This window comes from Rattus norvegicus, chromosome 5 (assembly GCF_021556685.1).
Source record: "Rattus norvegicus strain SHRSP/BbbUtx chromosome 5, alternate assembly SHRSP_T2T, whole genome shotgun sequence".
Taxonomy (NCBI): Eukaryota; Metazoa; Chordata; class Mammalia; order Rodentia; family Muridae; genus Rattus; species Rattus norvegicus.
This window is the reverse complement of record NC_141538.1, coordinates 48,976,869-48,995,154: the sequence shown is the minus strand read 5'-3', so window position 1 is coordinate 48,995,154 and position 18,286 is coordinate 48,976,869. Positions and strand designations below refer to the sequence as shown.

The window sequence follows — 18,286 nt, the reverse complement described above, 5'->3', positions numbered from 1 at the left end:
CCTATGGGTTAATTAGGGAAAGACTGGAAGAAGCTGAGGAGGACTAAGACCCCATAGGAAGGCCAGCAGTATCAACTAACCTGTACCCCTGAGATCATTCAGACACTGAGCCTCCAACCAAGTAGCACACACTACCTGATCTGAGTCCCCTGACATGTATATAGCAGAGTCTGCTGGGTCTGGTCTCAGTGAGAGAAGATCAGCCTAACCCTCTGGAGACTTGAGGCCCCAAAGCCATCTGGTGAGGTTGGGACATCCTCTTAGAGAAGGGGGAGGAGGAATGGGATAAGGAATAGTTGGAGGGCAGACCAGAGTGGGAGGGGAATAAGAACTGGACTATTAAAACTATAAGATTAAAGAATAATAATTTAAAAAAAGAAATCTAAATTTTCTTCCCCAGTTTTGTTATTGATTATGACATATGGACATGCTAGTTCAGCTTCTTCACTATTATTTTCCCTTTGGGAGTAAAACACCCATGCGTGTTAGTTGTTTTAGGGTCTATAACTAGTTAACACGTACATGATGGCTTGCCATTAGCACACAGGGCTTCACATATAGACTTTATCCATTCCTATCTTTTCCTTTGTCCAAATGACAAAATCTCCAACTTCCTTGACTCTGAACAGAGAGGTACCATCTACTTGAAACTGTTAATTTAACAACATGTAGAAAGAAGGCTAAGTGTGTGCCCTATCACCAGACTTAATAAAGTGTTCCTATCAATATCATTGTCTTGTAATATTCCTAATGAGTGCTATAAAAATATTCTAGAGGAAATGAAGTCCATAATTATTTTTATTATGTTCAATAAATCGCACATTGGAGATTGTAAAGAAATCCTTGCTAACTTGCAGGATATCTGGGTTCACATAAAATTCAGTTTTTAAAAACAAATAGTTGTACCAATAAGCTTTTCCCATTTATTTATGAATTTTCAGGTCTCATTTTATAATTGATACTCCAAAAATTTTTAAGGCAAACATAACAACTAGGAAATATGGTCCATTTCAAGAATGGTATAAAAAATGAGCTACTATGTGTATGTTTTGATTTGTAGATTTCAATAAAATCTATGACAAATATGACACTGCAAATGTATGTCAGTGAAAGAAGGTACATTCTAATTTATTCTTCCTTATGGAGTATCTCATAGATAGAAAAGCTGTTCCACTAAACCAATGATGTAAGACTGAGCCTTCATTCATCTGCCCAAATCCTTCGTTTTTTCCCTGCAAGAAGAAAAGAGGTTTATAAACATTTTTACCACAATTACCAAGGAAATGCTTGTCTCTTGGATTCCTTCCTGAAGCCTAGGGCATCCTTTTTTTTCTGTTATTATTTTTGCTCTTTTCTTTAAAAAAGAAATTAAAGAGAGAGAATTTAGATTTTATTCATTGATTTCATACATAAATTTTCAACAAAAGCATGTGGGTTAACTTTTTGCCTTACAATATATACACTCTCAGTTAGACAGAGGTGAGAGGTGGATTAGGCTAACGGATTATGGGAGTGATTACAATAATTCAATAATTCAATAATACAATAATTCAATAATTACAAAGAAAAGACACTTAGCAGCTTCTGTCTCTAAAATAGCTAATATTTTATTTGTATTCTTCTCATATTTTTCCAGTAAACAAGTATATTTCATCTTTTCCAAGAAAAGTTCCCTGTGTTTTTCTTCATTTCCTTGCTTACAGTCATCAAAAAGAATTTCTAAATTATCACTGTGATGTCACCTGTGCTAGCCTTCCCTGCACTATCCATGCCGGTGCCATGAGAGCAATGTCACAAACTATAAATCACAAATGACATGGGAGATGGAGACACACTTCCTCATCAGCCACAGAAATCAAAAATGACTTAGAGAAATTTCCATGCTCTAGTTCTCCATTGGAATGTTTCTGTTTCTACTACCATTACCACATTGATCATGTCTTCAAATTCAACACTTTGAATTGTGTGTATACTTTGAAACATCACTCAATATTTTAAACTTGAGGATTTAACATTTTGTTTTGTGGTTTTGGTATAATAGCTCATTCTTTTTAAAATAAAAATAAGTTTAATAGGGATAGAAATTTGTCTTTACCCATTAACTCATGTACCTGAGCATTTAGCCTGAGTTGTATTTCTTCTTATACTCCATTCATGTAGATGACCCTGTTGATGTAGGTGTCTTTCCTCCTCAAAAAAAGAAAAATAAATGTTTAACAAAAAGAAGTGTATCTGACATACAATAAGTAACCAGTCAGATATTGGTAGGGTTGACTATAATGAAGACTTGGCCTCTTCCTCACAATCAGCAACTTGTAAAAACAAGAACTATGACGACAATATTTTAATTTCTATTAGGGTCCCATTTGTGCTAATGCCAAGTTCTTTTCAGTTATTGAAGTATTTGGTGAGTGGTGGACATTTGTATGTACTACTGAGTTTATACCATGAGACTACAAAGTAATTACACATCTTGGAAAGGGGACTAAACACACAGGGAAGTATTAATGACAGTTGGAAAATGATAGACCACCCACAGAGTATGACAGGTAGAGAAATGAGCAGTAGACAAACGGACTAGATGGAAAGTAACTCATAAATCTGTAGGGGAGGGCACCAGAATTGAAGTTACCAGTACCCTAACATATACAGAGAGAGAGAGAGAGAGAGAGAGAGAGAGAGAGAGACAGATAGACAGAGAGAGAGAGAGAGACAGATAGATAGACAGACACAGAGAGAGAGAGAGAGAGAGAGAGAGAGAGAGAGAGAGAGAATAAGACAGACAAAGAGATAAACAGGGACAGAGAAAACAAAAAGTGAATACTTTTGTGAAATAGACAAACAGCTCCCATCAAAGGGAAGGGTAACCACAGAGACAAGGGATAACTTTTCCTCTTATTTTTCCTACCATTTTATCTTTTATTTTTGAGATAATAGTATAATTACTCCTGCCTTTTTTCTACATTCAAGCCCTCTCCTATAACTCTTTTTGTTTTTTCAAATTCATGGCACTTTTTCTTTTGCTTGCTGTCCTAATCATGTAAGCACTTGTATATACCCATATTTTCCGAAATATAACCTGCTCATCTGAACAATGCCAACTCGCATGCATGTCCTCAGGGTTGAACCCCTTCCTTGTTTGTCAGATCATCCTTGGTTTTCTTGAAGTGTTTTACTGTCAAAACAAATCAGGAGACAGATATTTAAGGTGGAGATTATGTGATGCATGTCTGAGCTTGGAAAAATGCCATAATGACTTCTTCCTAGCTCAAAGAAATTTATTAATGGTGTTCCCAAAGAGAAAGAAAACTCAGGTTTTCACAGGCAATGAATATTTCTGCACTTGGCAGTTATTTGCTCTGAGATATATTATTTAGCCAGCAGATATGAAAGTCTCAAGCTTGCTCTCTCAATTTTTCTTGAATATCAGCTTCTGACCTCAACTTCTGTATCCTTGGAAAGCACATTCATTGTGCAAGTTCAAAACAGTGCCAGGAGAAGAAAAGGGAGACTATCAAAATTTTCCATCCTTAAAGTTTGAAAAGACCTCATAAGTGAATGGCCATGGGATGGGAGAAAAGAAGATGAAATTGTAAGGGCTTTTTCAATGCATTTTGACTAAAGTAGATCTGCTCTCAGTAAAATATGGTTACTTCTCTACATTAATTTTTGTCTCATTTTACTATGTCACATTGTTGTTGGTTAAATAATACGATCAGCATCATATCCCTGTCCCTGGGTAGAAAGATTGCTTTATAAACAGCAAAGAATGTCATAAGATTACATCTAACAGGAGGCTTTGCATACTTCTGTCCCCTCTTGTAAGAGTCAATCCAAATGGGCCTGTCAATCACTTAACAATGCATGTCAAACAATGATCCCTGTGGTCATTGTCTACTCTCACCCTTCAAGGGTGACCCAACTTACCTTGTAATAAATTTCTTGCATCCATGGAGAGTATAAGAATAGAGGGCCTGAATGGAGAACAGAGCAAGTTCATAACAGCCGATGAATATGGAATACAAGAACAGTGTAAAATGAATCTCAGTGAAAATGACCTCCAGGGAAAAAGTTAAAGTTGTGGCTGTTACTGCAAATTGAATAAAAGTTGGCTCTGGAGTCAAACATTAGTGACCATGGCTAGAGGATATAGATATAGGTTACCAAACACCATGTTCCTAGATGGTAATGATTTCATGAATTTTTATATTAACATTTAAGACACAGACATTGCTTATTGTCATGCCATGGTCAAAGGATAGAAACACTAGAAGTAATGTAGGGCTCTTGAGCTCTTGTTCCTGATGTAGTTTCTTGTTTAACTGTCTTATCCTTTTATTACTCAAGTATCTGAGTACAAAAGTACACCCGAGTGTGATCGAACAGGCAAAATATGCCTAGATTAGAAAGGCACAGGGACATCACAGGGATAAGCCTACTAGACATAGATCACTCCCCATCCACAAGTCACACAGTTTCTTCCTGTAAGCTCTCAGATATAAACCTACAAAGTATTTTTCTTAAACTTACATACACTGCAATGCATAAAGTTCATTCTTTATATCTTTAAGACAAAAACACTGTAGGAGATTCATGTGTACATGAACTGTCTACACAATAATTCCTTATTTGAAGTTGGCCAACCTTCATACCACTTAAGGAGTCTGTTTTCCCTCTATTTAATGGAAAGCAAAATAAATATAATGAATCTGGGTATTTAAAACATATATTGGTGGGAACATCAATAAGTAGCTGATAGAAGAATATGAAAATGTTACAGAAGTTATGAATATCAGATGCTATATGATGAGTTATTTTGACTTTTGAATTGGTGGAGGCTAGATGTGTATTTGTACATCCCCAAAAGACTTTACAATGACAATCATATAGAGTTTTGGTTAACCACAAACATCAGCCATTAATGGTTATAATGGGAACTTGAACAAGACGGTTTGTTAATGGATTTGGAACACTCTTGATGTGTTAGTAAAGCTTTTGTAGGTAACCATTCAGTCTTTATAATTTTGTTTATAAAAATTTGTTTTTATGATTTGATCATGTCACCTATACCTCTTCTTTCTCCCAACTTCCCCTCACCCAACTTTATAACTTCACGTTCTTTGGCCTTTCTAAAAAAAAAAATAAATAAATAAAATAAAAACTGAAAAACAGAAATGAAAACATATGAGAAAATACTAATTGAAAAATAGCAAAATTAATTTGTGTTGATCAACTCTTCCAGGCATAGGGATTACTCTGTGTTGTGGTTAATAAACACGGCGATATTACCTTGGAAAAACCTACAATTTCCTTTGCCAGTACCTATCAATTTCGGGTCGCTTATTGGTTAGGAGTAGAAGCCTATGTTCACCTCCCTCGCTAAGTGTTGGAACATCACTTGCATAAGCAAGTTCAGGCCTTGGCCCTGCTGCCAATCTCTGTGGGCTCCTATGTATATCCATCCTGATGTGTCTGGAAAACCCATTTCCTTGAAGACATATATCACCTATGATTCACAATCCGTCAGTCCCCCTTCTACAACGATCCCCGAGAGCTGAGCAGTGGCATATGAAGAAAACATCCCATTTAGGATTACACTCACTACAGAACTGATATTTTTTTTCTTTTGTCTTTTTTTCGGAGCTGGGGACCGAACCCAGGGCCTTGCTCTTGCTAGGCAAGCGCTCTACCACTGAGCTAAATCCCCAACCCCCAGAACTGATATTTTTAATGCTGCAACTGAAATATGTATTTATTACTATTTACTGTCTTAATGTATTAAGTACTTGTAAGGACAATAACAATAAAATAAAACATTTAAATAATTAATTATTTTCAATCCAGGAGGGAAAATTTATTTAAAGTATGTATATACCGATTTAAATGTTTTTTAGGCATTGTAAGTAAATAGTTCAAAGTCAAATAAATATGATTTTTTTCAAGCATCTTACTCTTGTTTTGATTTGTTTCCTTTTTCTTCTGTATTCTCCTACTCTTTTGAGTTGTTTGTATGGGTTGTACAAGAGACTCCTCAAATGAATGCACTATTGCTATTCCCCGTTATTGTTCCCTAAGGTACAAAAGGGAAGCCTGTGTTGCTGAAGGTATCATGCATTTCAGACTCAGGGCTCTGTAGACCTAAGGTGAATCTAACTTGAAAGTCCCCTACCTGAAGACTAGCACCTATGGTCTAAAAAGGAACTGTGCAAGCTTCAAAAGTTTAGAAGCAACCAAATTCCTATATGCCATGACTCAGATATACCACAACAATGACTAGCATGACAAGATAACATTAAGGGTATAATAAAGCCGTCCAACCCTTGGTGGAATCATCAGTTCTAATTCAGCTAAGGGCTACACAAGAGGAAATGTCCTGTTACTGGAAACCTAGCCAACTACTTGAGACTAGTGAAGTCATGAATCTTAGACAAGAACGTGCAAATGACACTTTAGCAATCAGCATAATTCCTAACATCATTCTAAATATCGTTAACCCCTGTAGTAGCTTTTATCCCTCATCAAGGAAACTTCTTCTTGCAACAGAAAACAACAAGTACAGAAATCCACAAGAAATGAAAATGTAGAGAGGTCGAGCCCAGTCTCATTGAATACATCTATAGCACAAATTCTTCACATCCCTGTCAGGAATCATTGCAGAAGAAGATTATAAGAGGCAAAGAAACAGAAAATTTCCAGTGAGGCTTCGTGTCCCAGAAACATCAGAGAAGCTCCACTCACGCAGTTTCACTACCTAAATGTGACCCGAACAAGGATGACAGCCATAGAAGCAAATGTGCAAGGAGGAAGCTCATGAGGCCTCAATCCTACACAAAGCACTGCAAAAATCTAAGGGATTCTGAGTGTGGGACAAAGAGTCTTCCCTAGAGGAAAGCATATCAATTGGTTATATAATACCAAACAATGAGCCCTAAAAATATATACATACAGGGTTTGTCATATAGGTTGTATTTATGTGTGAATGTATGTGTATATATACACATATATAATTAATTATGTCATTTATACATAGACCATGTATATGAAAATTTGGAATTGAGCTTGGAAAAGGACATGGACAGGTTTGGAAGTAAGTGAAATATGAAAAGATATAGTTATATTATCGTTTCAAAAAACAAAACTTCATTCAAAAATAGGTACTTGATTCTCCATTTTGAAAGTATAGAAAGGAGATGCACAAGATGACTCACTGGATTAAATATTTGCTGGGGGATAGTGAGCACTGTAGAGCTCAGTGAATAAAACTCTTGCTTAGTAAGCATAACAGTCTATCTTTAGTTTTGGACTTCAGAAGATGGATGCAGTGGTCCCAGGGTTCAGCTGTCTAAGGTTAGCCATATTGTCAAGATCTGGGATTACTTGAGAAACCCCAAGTTGAGGTAGCAAATTACTAAGAAAACTCCTGATACTCCATGGATGTATGAATTCACACACACACACACACACACACACACACACACACACACAGACACACACACACACAGAGCAAGAGAGAGAGAGAGAGAGAGAGAGAGAGAGAGAGAGAGAGAGGCAGAGACAGACAGACACACAGACACAGACAGACACAAACATGCACACACACAAACACATAATATACACAAACATGCTCCATAAAAAAAACATACATGAAAAAAAAAACCACAAGGGAGACATTTGTATTTTTGTTTCTTCCTTCTCCTGAGATGTTTTAGATACTTTCTAAGTATTTTCTTCTTTCCTGGAAATGACTCTGTGTTTTTGAACATTGAATAAATTTTTGTTAGTTTTTCATCAATGAATATCTTTCTCAACTGACTGTAAGCAGTCTGTTAGAAACATGAAATCATCGCTTCTCGGCCTTTTGGCTAAGATCAAGTGTAGAAACATGAAATCCATCCAGGGGAATGGTCCTCCTACCTCTGTGGTATTTGTGGGTTTAGTTATCTGATTTCCTTGGGGTCTTTCACTGAGTTCAAAAAAATACCTTTTACCATAAAATACAAATACATAATTTGTATCCTTTCTAGATAAATTCACCTCACTTGTCTGTTGTTCATACAAAATCCAGAATCCAAGTGTTCCTGCTCATGCACTCAAACTTGTAAACAAGTTGCTTTTATTTGCCTTGTAATATGTATGCAGCACATTGTGATTTCTTGGCACTGAAAGAGATTTAGATTTCTTTCTCTTACAAACTTCTAAATCAGTTTATGTCCATGGATCTTCAAAAATGAATGCTCTTTTAATTTTATCTACTGTGACTGTGAAGATACTTTCTTAGTTAATGTAAAACTTAATTTTTAAATATTCTACCAAATTCAAATTTCTGTTTTTATATGAAGTCACTGTTTTATTTACACATTCAATTTTGTTCATTATTTGAAGTTATTATTATAAATATTTTTAAACCCGTAAAGCTATTTTAAGTAAAAGTGATCCATTTCAAAAAATCTGAAACACTAAATTCCTTATAGGTGAAAAAGCGAGAAAACATGACCACCTACAAGGTTAAAGATGTCAACAAGACATTGGAGCAATTATTGAGCATTAGTGTAATGTTCTTGGCTCAGGATGCTGAGCTGTGATTTTCTTGAATATTATAAAAGACAAACAGAATTATTCTTTTAATAATATCGGGGAAGAGGGACAGACTAGGAGACTGCTACATAACTTTCAATCACAGCAGTTTCATGAATTCCCTAAACTTTTCTTAATACTAGGGCTCTGATCAAACTGAAGTGGTTTCTTCAAAAGTAGCAGAACATTTGTTGGCTCTAGGTGAGCTTACCTCACAAATCAAGGGTGCGGAGTGACCAGTGTTCATAGATAGAGCCATACCAAGCCATTAGTTTTCAAGTTCATTGTTTCATGCCAAAAGAGTAAAGATAATATTGGAAAGGAGTGAACAGAATAAATATAGATTTATTAAGGACTCCCAAGAATAAGAGGAATTCCAAAGGAAATACCATTGTGTTGAATAACTTGCTGTCTTGTTTTTTATATCTGTGCTGAGAGTGAGAATGCTGAATCATCTTTACTTCGTTTAGTCATTCCTGGAATGGCCACGTTTCTAACATATTTTTAGCACAGAAGTTAAGGAAAGGGAGCTGCCCAGGGAAGAGATAAAACATGCGCAAGTGGGGATGTGGGTTCCTCAAGGGAGAAGTGCAAATGTCAAGAGTCCTTGCAAAAGCCTGAGGTGCCACTGGTAGCTCTAAAATTACAAATCAAAAAGATGCCTTGAAATAGATTTTAATTTTGTTATAGTAAGACCCAGCGCCAGTATAATTGAACTAGGCAATTAAAATATGTACTTTAAACATAAGGGGTTTCCTTTTTCCTATTCATTGCAGGTATAAAGAAGAAGTAGGAAGATCTTAAGCAAATGTTAATTGAATGGGAATTCTTGATTCTCAACTAGAGAAGACATCAAAAAGGCTCCTAGATAGGTGCAAGGAGTGGGGAAGATTCTGGTTCACTCTCAGGTTTCTGTAATTTCCCTCTCTTTCTATGCTTCTTCAACTCTATAGAAAATAGGACGTCAAAAAAAATAGAAAGTCGCATTTTGATATTCAAGCAATATAAAAAATAAACTTCTGTAGTATCCATCAATTTAATTTGATCATATATCTCTAAGTTAAATGTTTTAAAGGAAGAGTAACTTGAATAGCAAGTTTCATGATGTACTGTTTTTCTATCATTCTGTTGACCAATGTCTATAATTTGGAAATGCTGGATTAATTGTTATGTACATCTGAACCCTGTATTTTTCCAAATAGGTAAAACCAGTTTAGTGTTATAATTGCTAGCAAGCTGTTGGTCCTCAGACATTGTGTTCTGCTATCTAAATGTATACCCACATTCTTTCAAAACAAATTTATAGAGATTAAGTACTCATCAAAATGATGTGAATGGATGAATATGCCTTGTATCAAAATAAAAGGTCTGGTAGATTATCCCAAAAGGTCTGGTCACTAATCTAGAAATACTGCAGTAAAGGCATGCTGTGTAAACCTTTCTTTTGACAAAATAAGACTTCAGTAAGTTAAAACAAAGATAAGTTGGGCAAAATATAACAAATACTTTTAAAGGTATAGGTAACCTTTCAAGAAGAATGTTTTAGAGTTCTCAAATAAGACAAAAACCTGAGGATGTATATAATCTGATCAATAATTGAGTCCTTAGCCAAATTGCCATAGGTGGGAAGGACAAGGGACCATAAATCTAAAGTAGCATGGAAGCTGCTTTGTAGGCAGTATAAGATGGCTTTTAAACCATTGCCTAATGACATTATTTTTTTCATATTCCTATCTGTACCCTGCCCCATCCTCACTCTTAGTAACTCGGCATCAAAAAGTGACAAGACATGGAAAGGACAATATATCAAATGATAGCGAGGTCAAGCATAGCAGTGGCCAGTGTTTCTTGTTAACTCCCTTCTTCCAAAGAACATCTGACGTCCTCTATTCCTGTCATTAATATTATCAACCTTGAATGCCAGTAAACTTAAAATATAGGCAAAGTACTTCAATATGGATGAATGCAAACATGGAGCATAAAATAATATGGTTTCCTCTTAAAACCTAAAAGCTCAGTATTTCTCTCTCTCTCTCTCTCTCTCTCTCTCTCTCTCTCTCTCTCTCTCTCTCTGTGTGTGTGTGTGTGTGTGTGTGTATTTATCTGTGTATGTGAGATAAGGTGAATATATGTTAAATATTTTAGGTTTTAATACCTTTACTCTTTTAAATTATGAAATATCCTTCAAAGAGTAATAATTAAGTGAAAAGGAAGGACAAAGATTTATTTAATTCACTGGGAAGAGAATTGATATTGATATATAAGGACAGAAGATTTTATCTGAGAACATCCACTTCTCTAGGGGAACAGAAAAACAGGCATTAGTGTGTGATGGTTAATGTCCTTTGTATATTTTGATGTTTCCATATCTCCAAGGTCATTTTTTATACAGGTCATTTTATTGACTATAAATTTGGAAGACAGCGCTTTATTGGAATGTCTACAGTTCTGGCCTGATTTCAATTGTCTGGAACCTACTGTTGAATTAAAACCCATAGATTTCAATAACACTAAATATTATATTGTGAGAGAAAATGCAATGCATGAGGAAGTTTTGGGACTTTACATAAAGAAATTATGAAACATAAACTGAGCATATGTTGTAATAAATTGTTTTCAAATCCGTATGCATGTCCATGAGTGCTTAGTGCATGATCTCCTGATTTTCCCTGAGAATTAATGACATACTTACTATTGTTTTTAACAAAGCAAACACATAACATGTTATATACAGAGCTACATTTGAAAGTAAGGACAGCCAAGCCTTCTCCTTAACAGCTCACAAGGAAAAGCACACATGCATGACTTCCTTTCCCACAGCTTAGGAAAAGCCTTTCTAAGCAAAATAGTATCAGAAATTTGAAAATATAGCTAAAAAACAAAAAATATTGATTTATCCACACTTATATAGAACTTTTTTGTCCTTTAGTTTGTTTGTTTTTAAGCCAAAGTCTAAAACACTTCACATTGGAATTTGTGATGAAACCACGACCAGCTTTGAATCTCTGATTATCCAACCACTAGTTCCCAAATGCCAGAGGTACCAGAGTACACTGGCAGAGCACAACTGGTCTCTCTCTCTCTCTCTCTCTCTCTCTCTCTCTCTCTCTCTCTCTCTCTCTGTGTGTGTGTGTGTGTGTGTGTGTGTGTGTGCATGTCTATGCAGATATCTGTACATAAAACCTTACAAACACTGGGGAAGCACTCCATAACTGAGCTAATATTCCTAGCCTCAAATATTTTTAATGATTTGTACAGATATATATGTATCAATATGCAATTCTGATAAGTTTTATGTGTCATGCTTCAGTAGAACTTTAGCCACCACAGAAATCAACAATAAACAAAGGCACAAGACAACCAATAATGTGGCTAACTAGCTAATTACTCAGTAAAACTAAAACATCAATCCATCATCAGGCATTGGGAAGATTTCTTATATCTTTAGACTTTTGGAAGTAACGTAATAAAATCATTAAAAATATTTGCTCAGTGGTTCATTGGGTTATTATAACAGTGTCTTTCTATTCTGTTATTTGGTTTTCTTAGGTTTCATGTTTTGTTTGCTTATTTTTTGTTTTATTTCCTGCTTTCTGTTTTTAAATTTTTGTTTTGTTTTGTTTTGTTTTGTTTTTAGACAGAGATGGAGCAGTAAACAGGGGAGTGAGTAGGGGGTGGTAGGATGGAGAAGTTAGTAGAGAGGCAATACTGTGATCAAAATAGATCTTATGAGAAAAAATTTAAGTAAAAATGTTAAGAGAATGTTAATATTCTGTACCTAGATCCATCTGTTAGTGGAATAGCTCTTCACATGCAAACATTCACTTCTTGACTCTACGTTTAGCAAACACCAGATGCTGAATGTAAATTGGAGTCTGTCTAGCAGAAATGAGAGGCCCACTGATCAAACCCCCACAAAACAAATACAATATCAAACTCAACGTTTCTCTTCAAGGAAAAGACTTGAAAAGACCACACATTATAAATACCTGTCAGTGTGTGTCACTGGCATCCCTTATAATAGATCCTCTACCACTGGTAGAGCAAGGATTACTCAAGCCTTGACAATGCCTGTGGGTAGAATTTCTCCCTCTGTCTCAGTTATGCTCTGAAGGTATCTGATTTTTTCACTGGACTAGACCTGAAATTCTCATAAACATAAAGTGACTATGTTAGGTTAATATGCTCCTTCTTAGTCTAAAACAGGTCCATTTATTTCAAATTCAATTGACAGTAAAATCACAGGTAACCGGAGCAAGAGATGTGATTACGTGACCACAATGATACCACACGCTCACAAAAATACTCTAAGATTAAAACACGAAAATGTTAAAAAAAAAAAGCCTGTAGGGTCTCAAGAAAGTGTTGCATATGTTATTTTCTCTTGGTTTCATGTGTGATGAGGAAACAACTACGTTTTGTTTCTCAACATAATTTTACTTAAACTGCACAACAACGTGCTGAATAGTTTTATGTCAACTTGACACAAGCTAGAGTTATCTGAAAGGAGAGAACTTAATTGAGAAAATGACTCCATGAAATCTGGCTACAGGGCATTTCCTTAAAGGGTGGTTGATACTGGAAGACCCAGTTCATTGCAGGTGATGCCATCCCCTGGGTTGGTGGCCCTGGAATCAATAAGGAAGCACTCTGAGAAATGCTGAGTCAGCACTGCTCCATGAACTGCCACTGTATCAACTCCTGCCTCCAGGTTTCATGCCTGCATGATTTCCTATCCTGACTTTCTTCAATGATCTGGAAGTGTAAGTCAAATAAACTCTTTTCTCCCGGACTTGCTTTTGGTCATGGTGTTTCATTGTAGCAACAAAATTCCCAAAGAAGATAAAGAGATACCTTGGTTTTATTTTGTTTGTTTGTTTGTTTGTTTTTGCTTGTTTTGTATTTTTCCTTTAATTCAAATGAGCATTATTCTCATTGAACTTTATTTCACTTTAAGTAGCCATAAACATATGTAAATTTATGGCTGAATAACCTATTTCATTGCACTATCTGTAAAATATTCCGAGTCTCACCTAATTTTTAGACTCCCACTCTGTCAACCCCAGAACAGAAAACATCTGGATAATTTTACATTCTTTCACATAAGACCTGTTCCTTAAGCGGCCCTATAGCAGCAACCTTGGTAAAACTCTCCAAATAATTACAAATTACATGTGTAATGAGTGCAATTAAATGTAACTCACAATGACCATGATACATTTTCTTTGCAGCAAGTGACATAAGACCTGAGGAATGAAGCCGGAGAGATGACTCAGAGGTTAAGAGTACTGTCTGCTCTTCTAGATGTGGAGTTCAATTCCCAGCATCCATGTGGAGGCTCATAACCATCTATAGTGAGATCTAGTGCCCTCTTCTGGCCTGCAGGCATACACACAGACAGAACACAATGCTATATACATAATAGATAAATCTAAAAAAAAAAAAAAAAACAGAGTAATGATGGAATTAATTACTATAATCAAAAAGAGAAGATCCTACATTGATCATCCTTAAAAAATTGCACATAAATAGAGTGTTGGTGCGATATACAGGGCAAAGACACACAGTCCATGCCATATCCTGAACCTGTTTAGAGCACAGAGAACTTGAACTGCTTCTGCAACTGTTAAATGCTTGATAGTATTGCAAGGTCCGTAGGAGAGTAGCAAACTAAATCTGTTTTTAGTGCAGGATTAAGTTATATTTATCATTTCCTTTAGCTTACACATTTAAAGTATACATGTAATTCAGTGATTTTTGAGTATGATTTCTGGAACAGTATCACAGTCTATTTCAGATTTTTTTCCTCACCACAAAAACATACGCCATATGGCCACTCTCCATCCTGGCCCCTCTCCAGTCAAGAAATCTACTTTCAGTTTCTATGAATTAGTCTCATATGAACATTTTAAGAAAATAAAAACAATACATCTGGTATTTTTGTGACTATTTACTATCTCTTACTGTAATATTTTAAGGAGTAGCTCTGTCTGTCTGGGGTCAATACTGCACTGCTGTTTACTGCTGAATTGTAGGACTATATTGTATAGCTCTGTTTACTCTAAGGATATGTGTTATTTTATCATCAGTTGAATAGTCACATTGTTTCTGGTTTTTGGCTACTAGTACTAATGCTGCTGTGCACATTTGTGTGTAAGGAACATATCTGCACATTTCCTTGGGACTATATGGCTGTGACTAGAACTGAGAATCACAGGGAGATTGCTTAACCTGCCAGACTCTTTCAAAGGAACAGTGTCATTCTGAATTTTTCCTAGCTCTGTACACTTGTGATTATCACCATGCTACTGCAGTTGAGAACTCATGCAGCACTGTAGGTTGGTTACAAGCATCATTTCCTGAAGAAATATGGGTCTGAAGGACTTCTCATACCCTGACGAGTCTGTTTACCTTCAAAACTATGTGAAATATACCACTTGATTATATTTTTAAATTATGTATACTTTCCTTCACTATCAATAAAGCTTTAGAAAAGTAAGAATGAGGTATAAACCACTGAAATGACCACTATTACCTTTTATATTCTGTGAAATTGGTGTCAATGATGAAGATTTTTTTAATTTTTTTTTTTACTTTTTATTTTTTTATTAACTTGAGTATTTCTTATTTACATTTCGAGTGTATTTCCTTTCCCGATTTCCGGGCAAACATCCCCCTAATCCCTCCCCATCCCCTTCTTTATGGGTGTTCCCCTCCCCATCCTCCTCCCATTGCCGCCCTCCCCCCAACAATCACGTGCACTGGGGGTTCAGTCTTAGCAGGACCAAGGGCTTCCCCTTCCACTGGTGATCTTACTAGAATATTCATTGCTGCCTATGAGGTCAGAGTCCAGGGTCAGTCCATGTATAGTCTTTAGGTAGTGACTTAGTCCCTGGAAGCTCTGGTTGCTTGGCATTGTTGTTCATAAGGGGTCTCTAGCTCCTTCAAGCTCTTCGAGTTCTTTCTCTGATTCCTTCAACGGGGGTCCTATTCTCAGTTCAGTGGTTGGCTGCTGGCATTCGCCTCTGTATTTGCTGTATTCTGGCTGTGTCTCTCAGGAGCGATCTACATCCGGCTCCTGTCGGCCTGTACTTCTTTGTTTCATCCATCTTGTCTAATTGGATGGCTGTATATGTATGGGCCATACGTGGGGCAGGTTCTGAATGGGTGTTCCTTCTGTCTCTGTTTTAATCTTTGCCACTCTATTCCCTGCCGGGGTATTCTTGTTCCCCTTTTAAAGAAGGAGTGAAGCATTCACATTTTGAGCATCTGTCTTGAGTTTCATTTCTTCTAGGCATCTAGGGTAATTCAAGCATTTGGGCTAATAGCCACTTATCAATGAGTGCATACCATGTGTGTTTTTCTGTGATTGGGTTGCCTCACTCAGGATGATATTTTCCAGTGCCGACCATTTGCCTACGAATTTCATAAAGTCGTTGTATTTGATAGCTGAGTAATATTCCATTGTGTAGATATACACATATTTTCTGTATCATTCCTCTGTTGAAGGGCATCTGGGTTGTTTCCAGCATCTGGCTATTATAAATAAGGCTGCTATGAACATAGTGGATCATGTGTCTTTTTTATATGTTGGGGCATCTTTTGGGTATATGCCCAAGGGGGGTATAGATGGATCCTCAGGCACTTCAATGTTGAATTTGCTGAGGATCCTCCAGACTGATTTCCAGAATAGTTGTATCAGTCTGCAATCCCACCAACAATGGAGGAATGTTCCTCTTTCTCCGCATCCTCGACAGCATTTGCTGTCACCTGAGTTTTTGATCTTAGCCATTCTCACTGGTGTGAGGTGAAATCTCAGGGTTGTTTTGATTTGCATTTCCCTTATGACTAAAGATGTTGAACATTTCTTTAGGTGTTTCTCAGCCATTCGGCATTCCTCAGCTATGAATTTTTTGTTTAGCTCTGAACCCCATTTTTAATAGGGTTATTTGTCTCCCTGCGGTCTAACTTCTTGAGTTCTTTGTATATTTTGGATGTAAGGCCTCTATCTGTTGTAGGATTGGTAAAGATCTTTTCCCAATCTGTTGGTTGCTGCTTTGTCCTAACCACAGTGTCATTTGCCTTACAGAAGCTTTGCAGTTTTATGAGATCCCATTTGTCGATTCTTGATCTTAGAGCATAAGTCATTGGTGTTTAGTTCATGAAATTTTTTCCAGTGCCCATGTGTTCCAGGTGCTTCCCTAGTTTTTCTTCTATTAGTTTGAGTGTATCTGGTTTGATGTGGAGGTCCTTGATCCAATTGGACTTAAGCTTTGTACAGGGTGATAAGCATGGATCGATCTGCATTCTTCTACATGTTGCCCTCCAGTTGAACCAGCACCATTTGCTGAAAATGCTATCTTTTTTCCATTGGATGGTTTTGGCTCCTTTGTCAAAAATCAAGTGACCATAGGTGTGTGGGTTCATTTCTGGGTCTTCAATTCTATTCCATTGGTCTATCTGTCTGTCTCTGTACCAATACCATGCAGTTTTTATCACTGTTGCTCTGTAATACTGCTTGAGTTCAGGGATAGTGATTCCCCCTGAAGTCCTTTTATTGTTGAGGATAGTTTTAGCTATCCTGGGTTTTTTGTTATTCCAGATGAATTTGCAAATTGTTCTGTCTAACTCTTTGAAGAATTGGATTGGTATTTTGATGGGGATTGCATTGAATCTGTAGATCGCTTTTGGTAGAATGGCCATTTTTACTATATTAATCCTGCCAATCCATGAGCATGGGAGATCTTTCCATCTTCTGAGGTCTTCTTCAATTTCTTTCTTCAGAGTCTTGAAGTTCTTATTGTACAGATCTTTTACTTGCTGAGTTAAAGTCACACTGAGGTACTTTATATTATTTGGTTCTATTATGAAGGGTGTTGTTTCCCTAATTTCTTTCTCGGCTTGTTTCTCTTTTGTGTAGAGGAAGGCTACTGATTTATTTGAGTTAATTTTATACCCAGCCACTTTGCTGAAGTTGTTTATCAGCTTTAGTAGTTCTCTGCTGGAACTTTTGGGATCACTTAAATATACTATCATATCGTCTGCAAATAGTGATATTTTGACTTCTTCTTTTCTGATCTGGGCTTCTACTTGTTTATTTATGCTTTCCTGGAATTCTTTTAGGGATTTTTGTGATTCCTCTCTGTCGGCTTCTTCTTGTTCTTGTTCTCTAAGGGAGTTCTTCACGTCTTTCTTGAAGTCCTCCAGCATCATGATCAAATATGATTTTGAAACTAGATCTTGCTTTTCTAGTATGTTTGGATATCCGTGTTTGCTTTGGTGGGAGAATTGGCCTCCGATAATGCCATGTTGTCTTGGTTTCTGTTGCTTGGGTTCCTGTGCTTGCCTCTCCCCATCAGATTATCTCTAGTGTTACTTTGTTCTGCTATTTCTGACAGTGTTTAGACTGTCCTATAAGTCTGTGTTTCAGGAGTGCTGTAGACCTGTTTTCCTGTTTTCTTTCAGCCAGTTATGGGGACAGAGTGTTCTACTTTCGGGCGTGTAGTTTTTCCTATCTACAGGTCATCAGCTGTTCCTATGAGCCTGTGTCTTGAGTTCACCAGGCAGGTCGCTTGCAGCAGAAAAGTTGGTCTTACCCGAGGTTCAAGTTTGCTCGTGGGGTGTTGCTTATGAGCTCTCTGCGGTGGCAGCAACCAGGAAGATCTGTGCCGCCCTCTCCGGGAGCTTCTGTGCACCAGCGTTCCAGATGGTG

At 36.8% G+C, this 18,286-nt stretch overlaps 1 long non-coding RNA gene across 1 annotated transcript; it reads right to left on the bottom strand.

The window, feature by feature from the left end:
- Window positions 1–1,101: 1,101 nt before the first annotated feature.
- LOC148005718 (uncharacterized) lies at window positions 1,102–3,974 on the bottom strand. Its single transcript, XR_015621410.1, has 4 exons — window positions 3,928–3,974; window positions 3,080–3,175; window positions 2,112–2,187; window positions 1,102–1,232 (listed from the first exon to the last, which is right to left on the bottom strand). It is a non-coding gene; the product is annotated as an uncharacterized LOC148005718 (long non-coding RNA).
- Window positions 3,975–18,286: the final 14,312 nt, after the last annotated feature.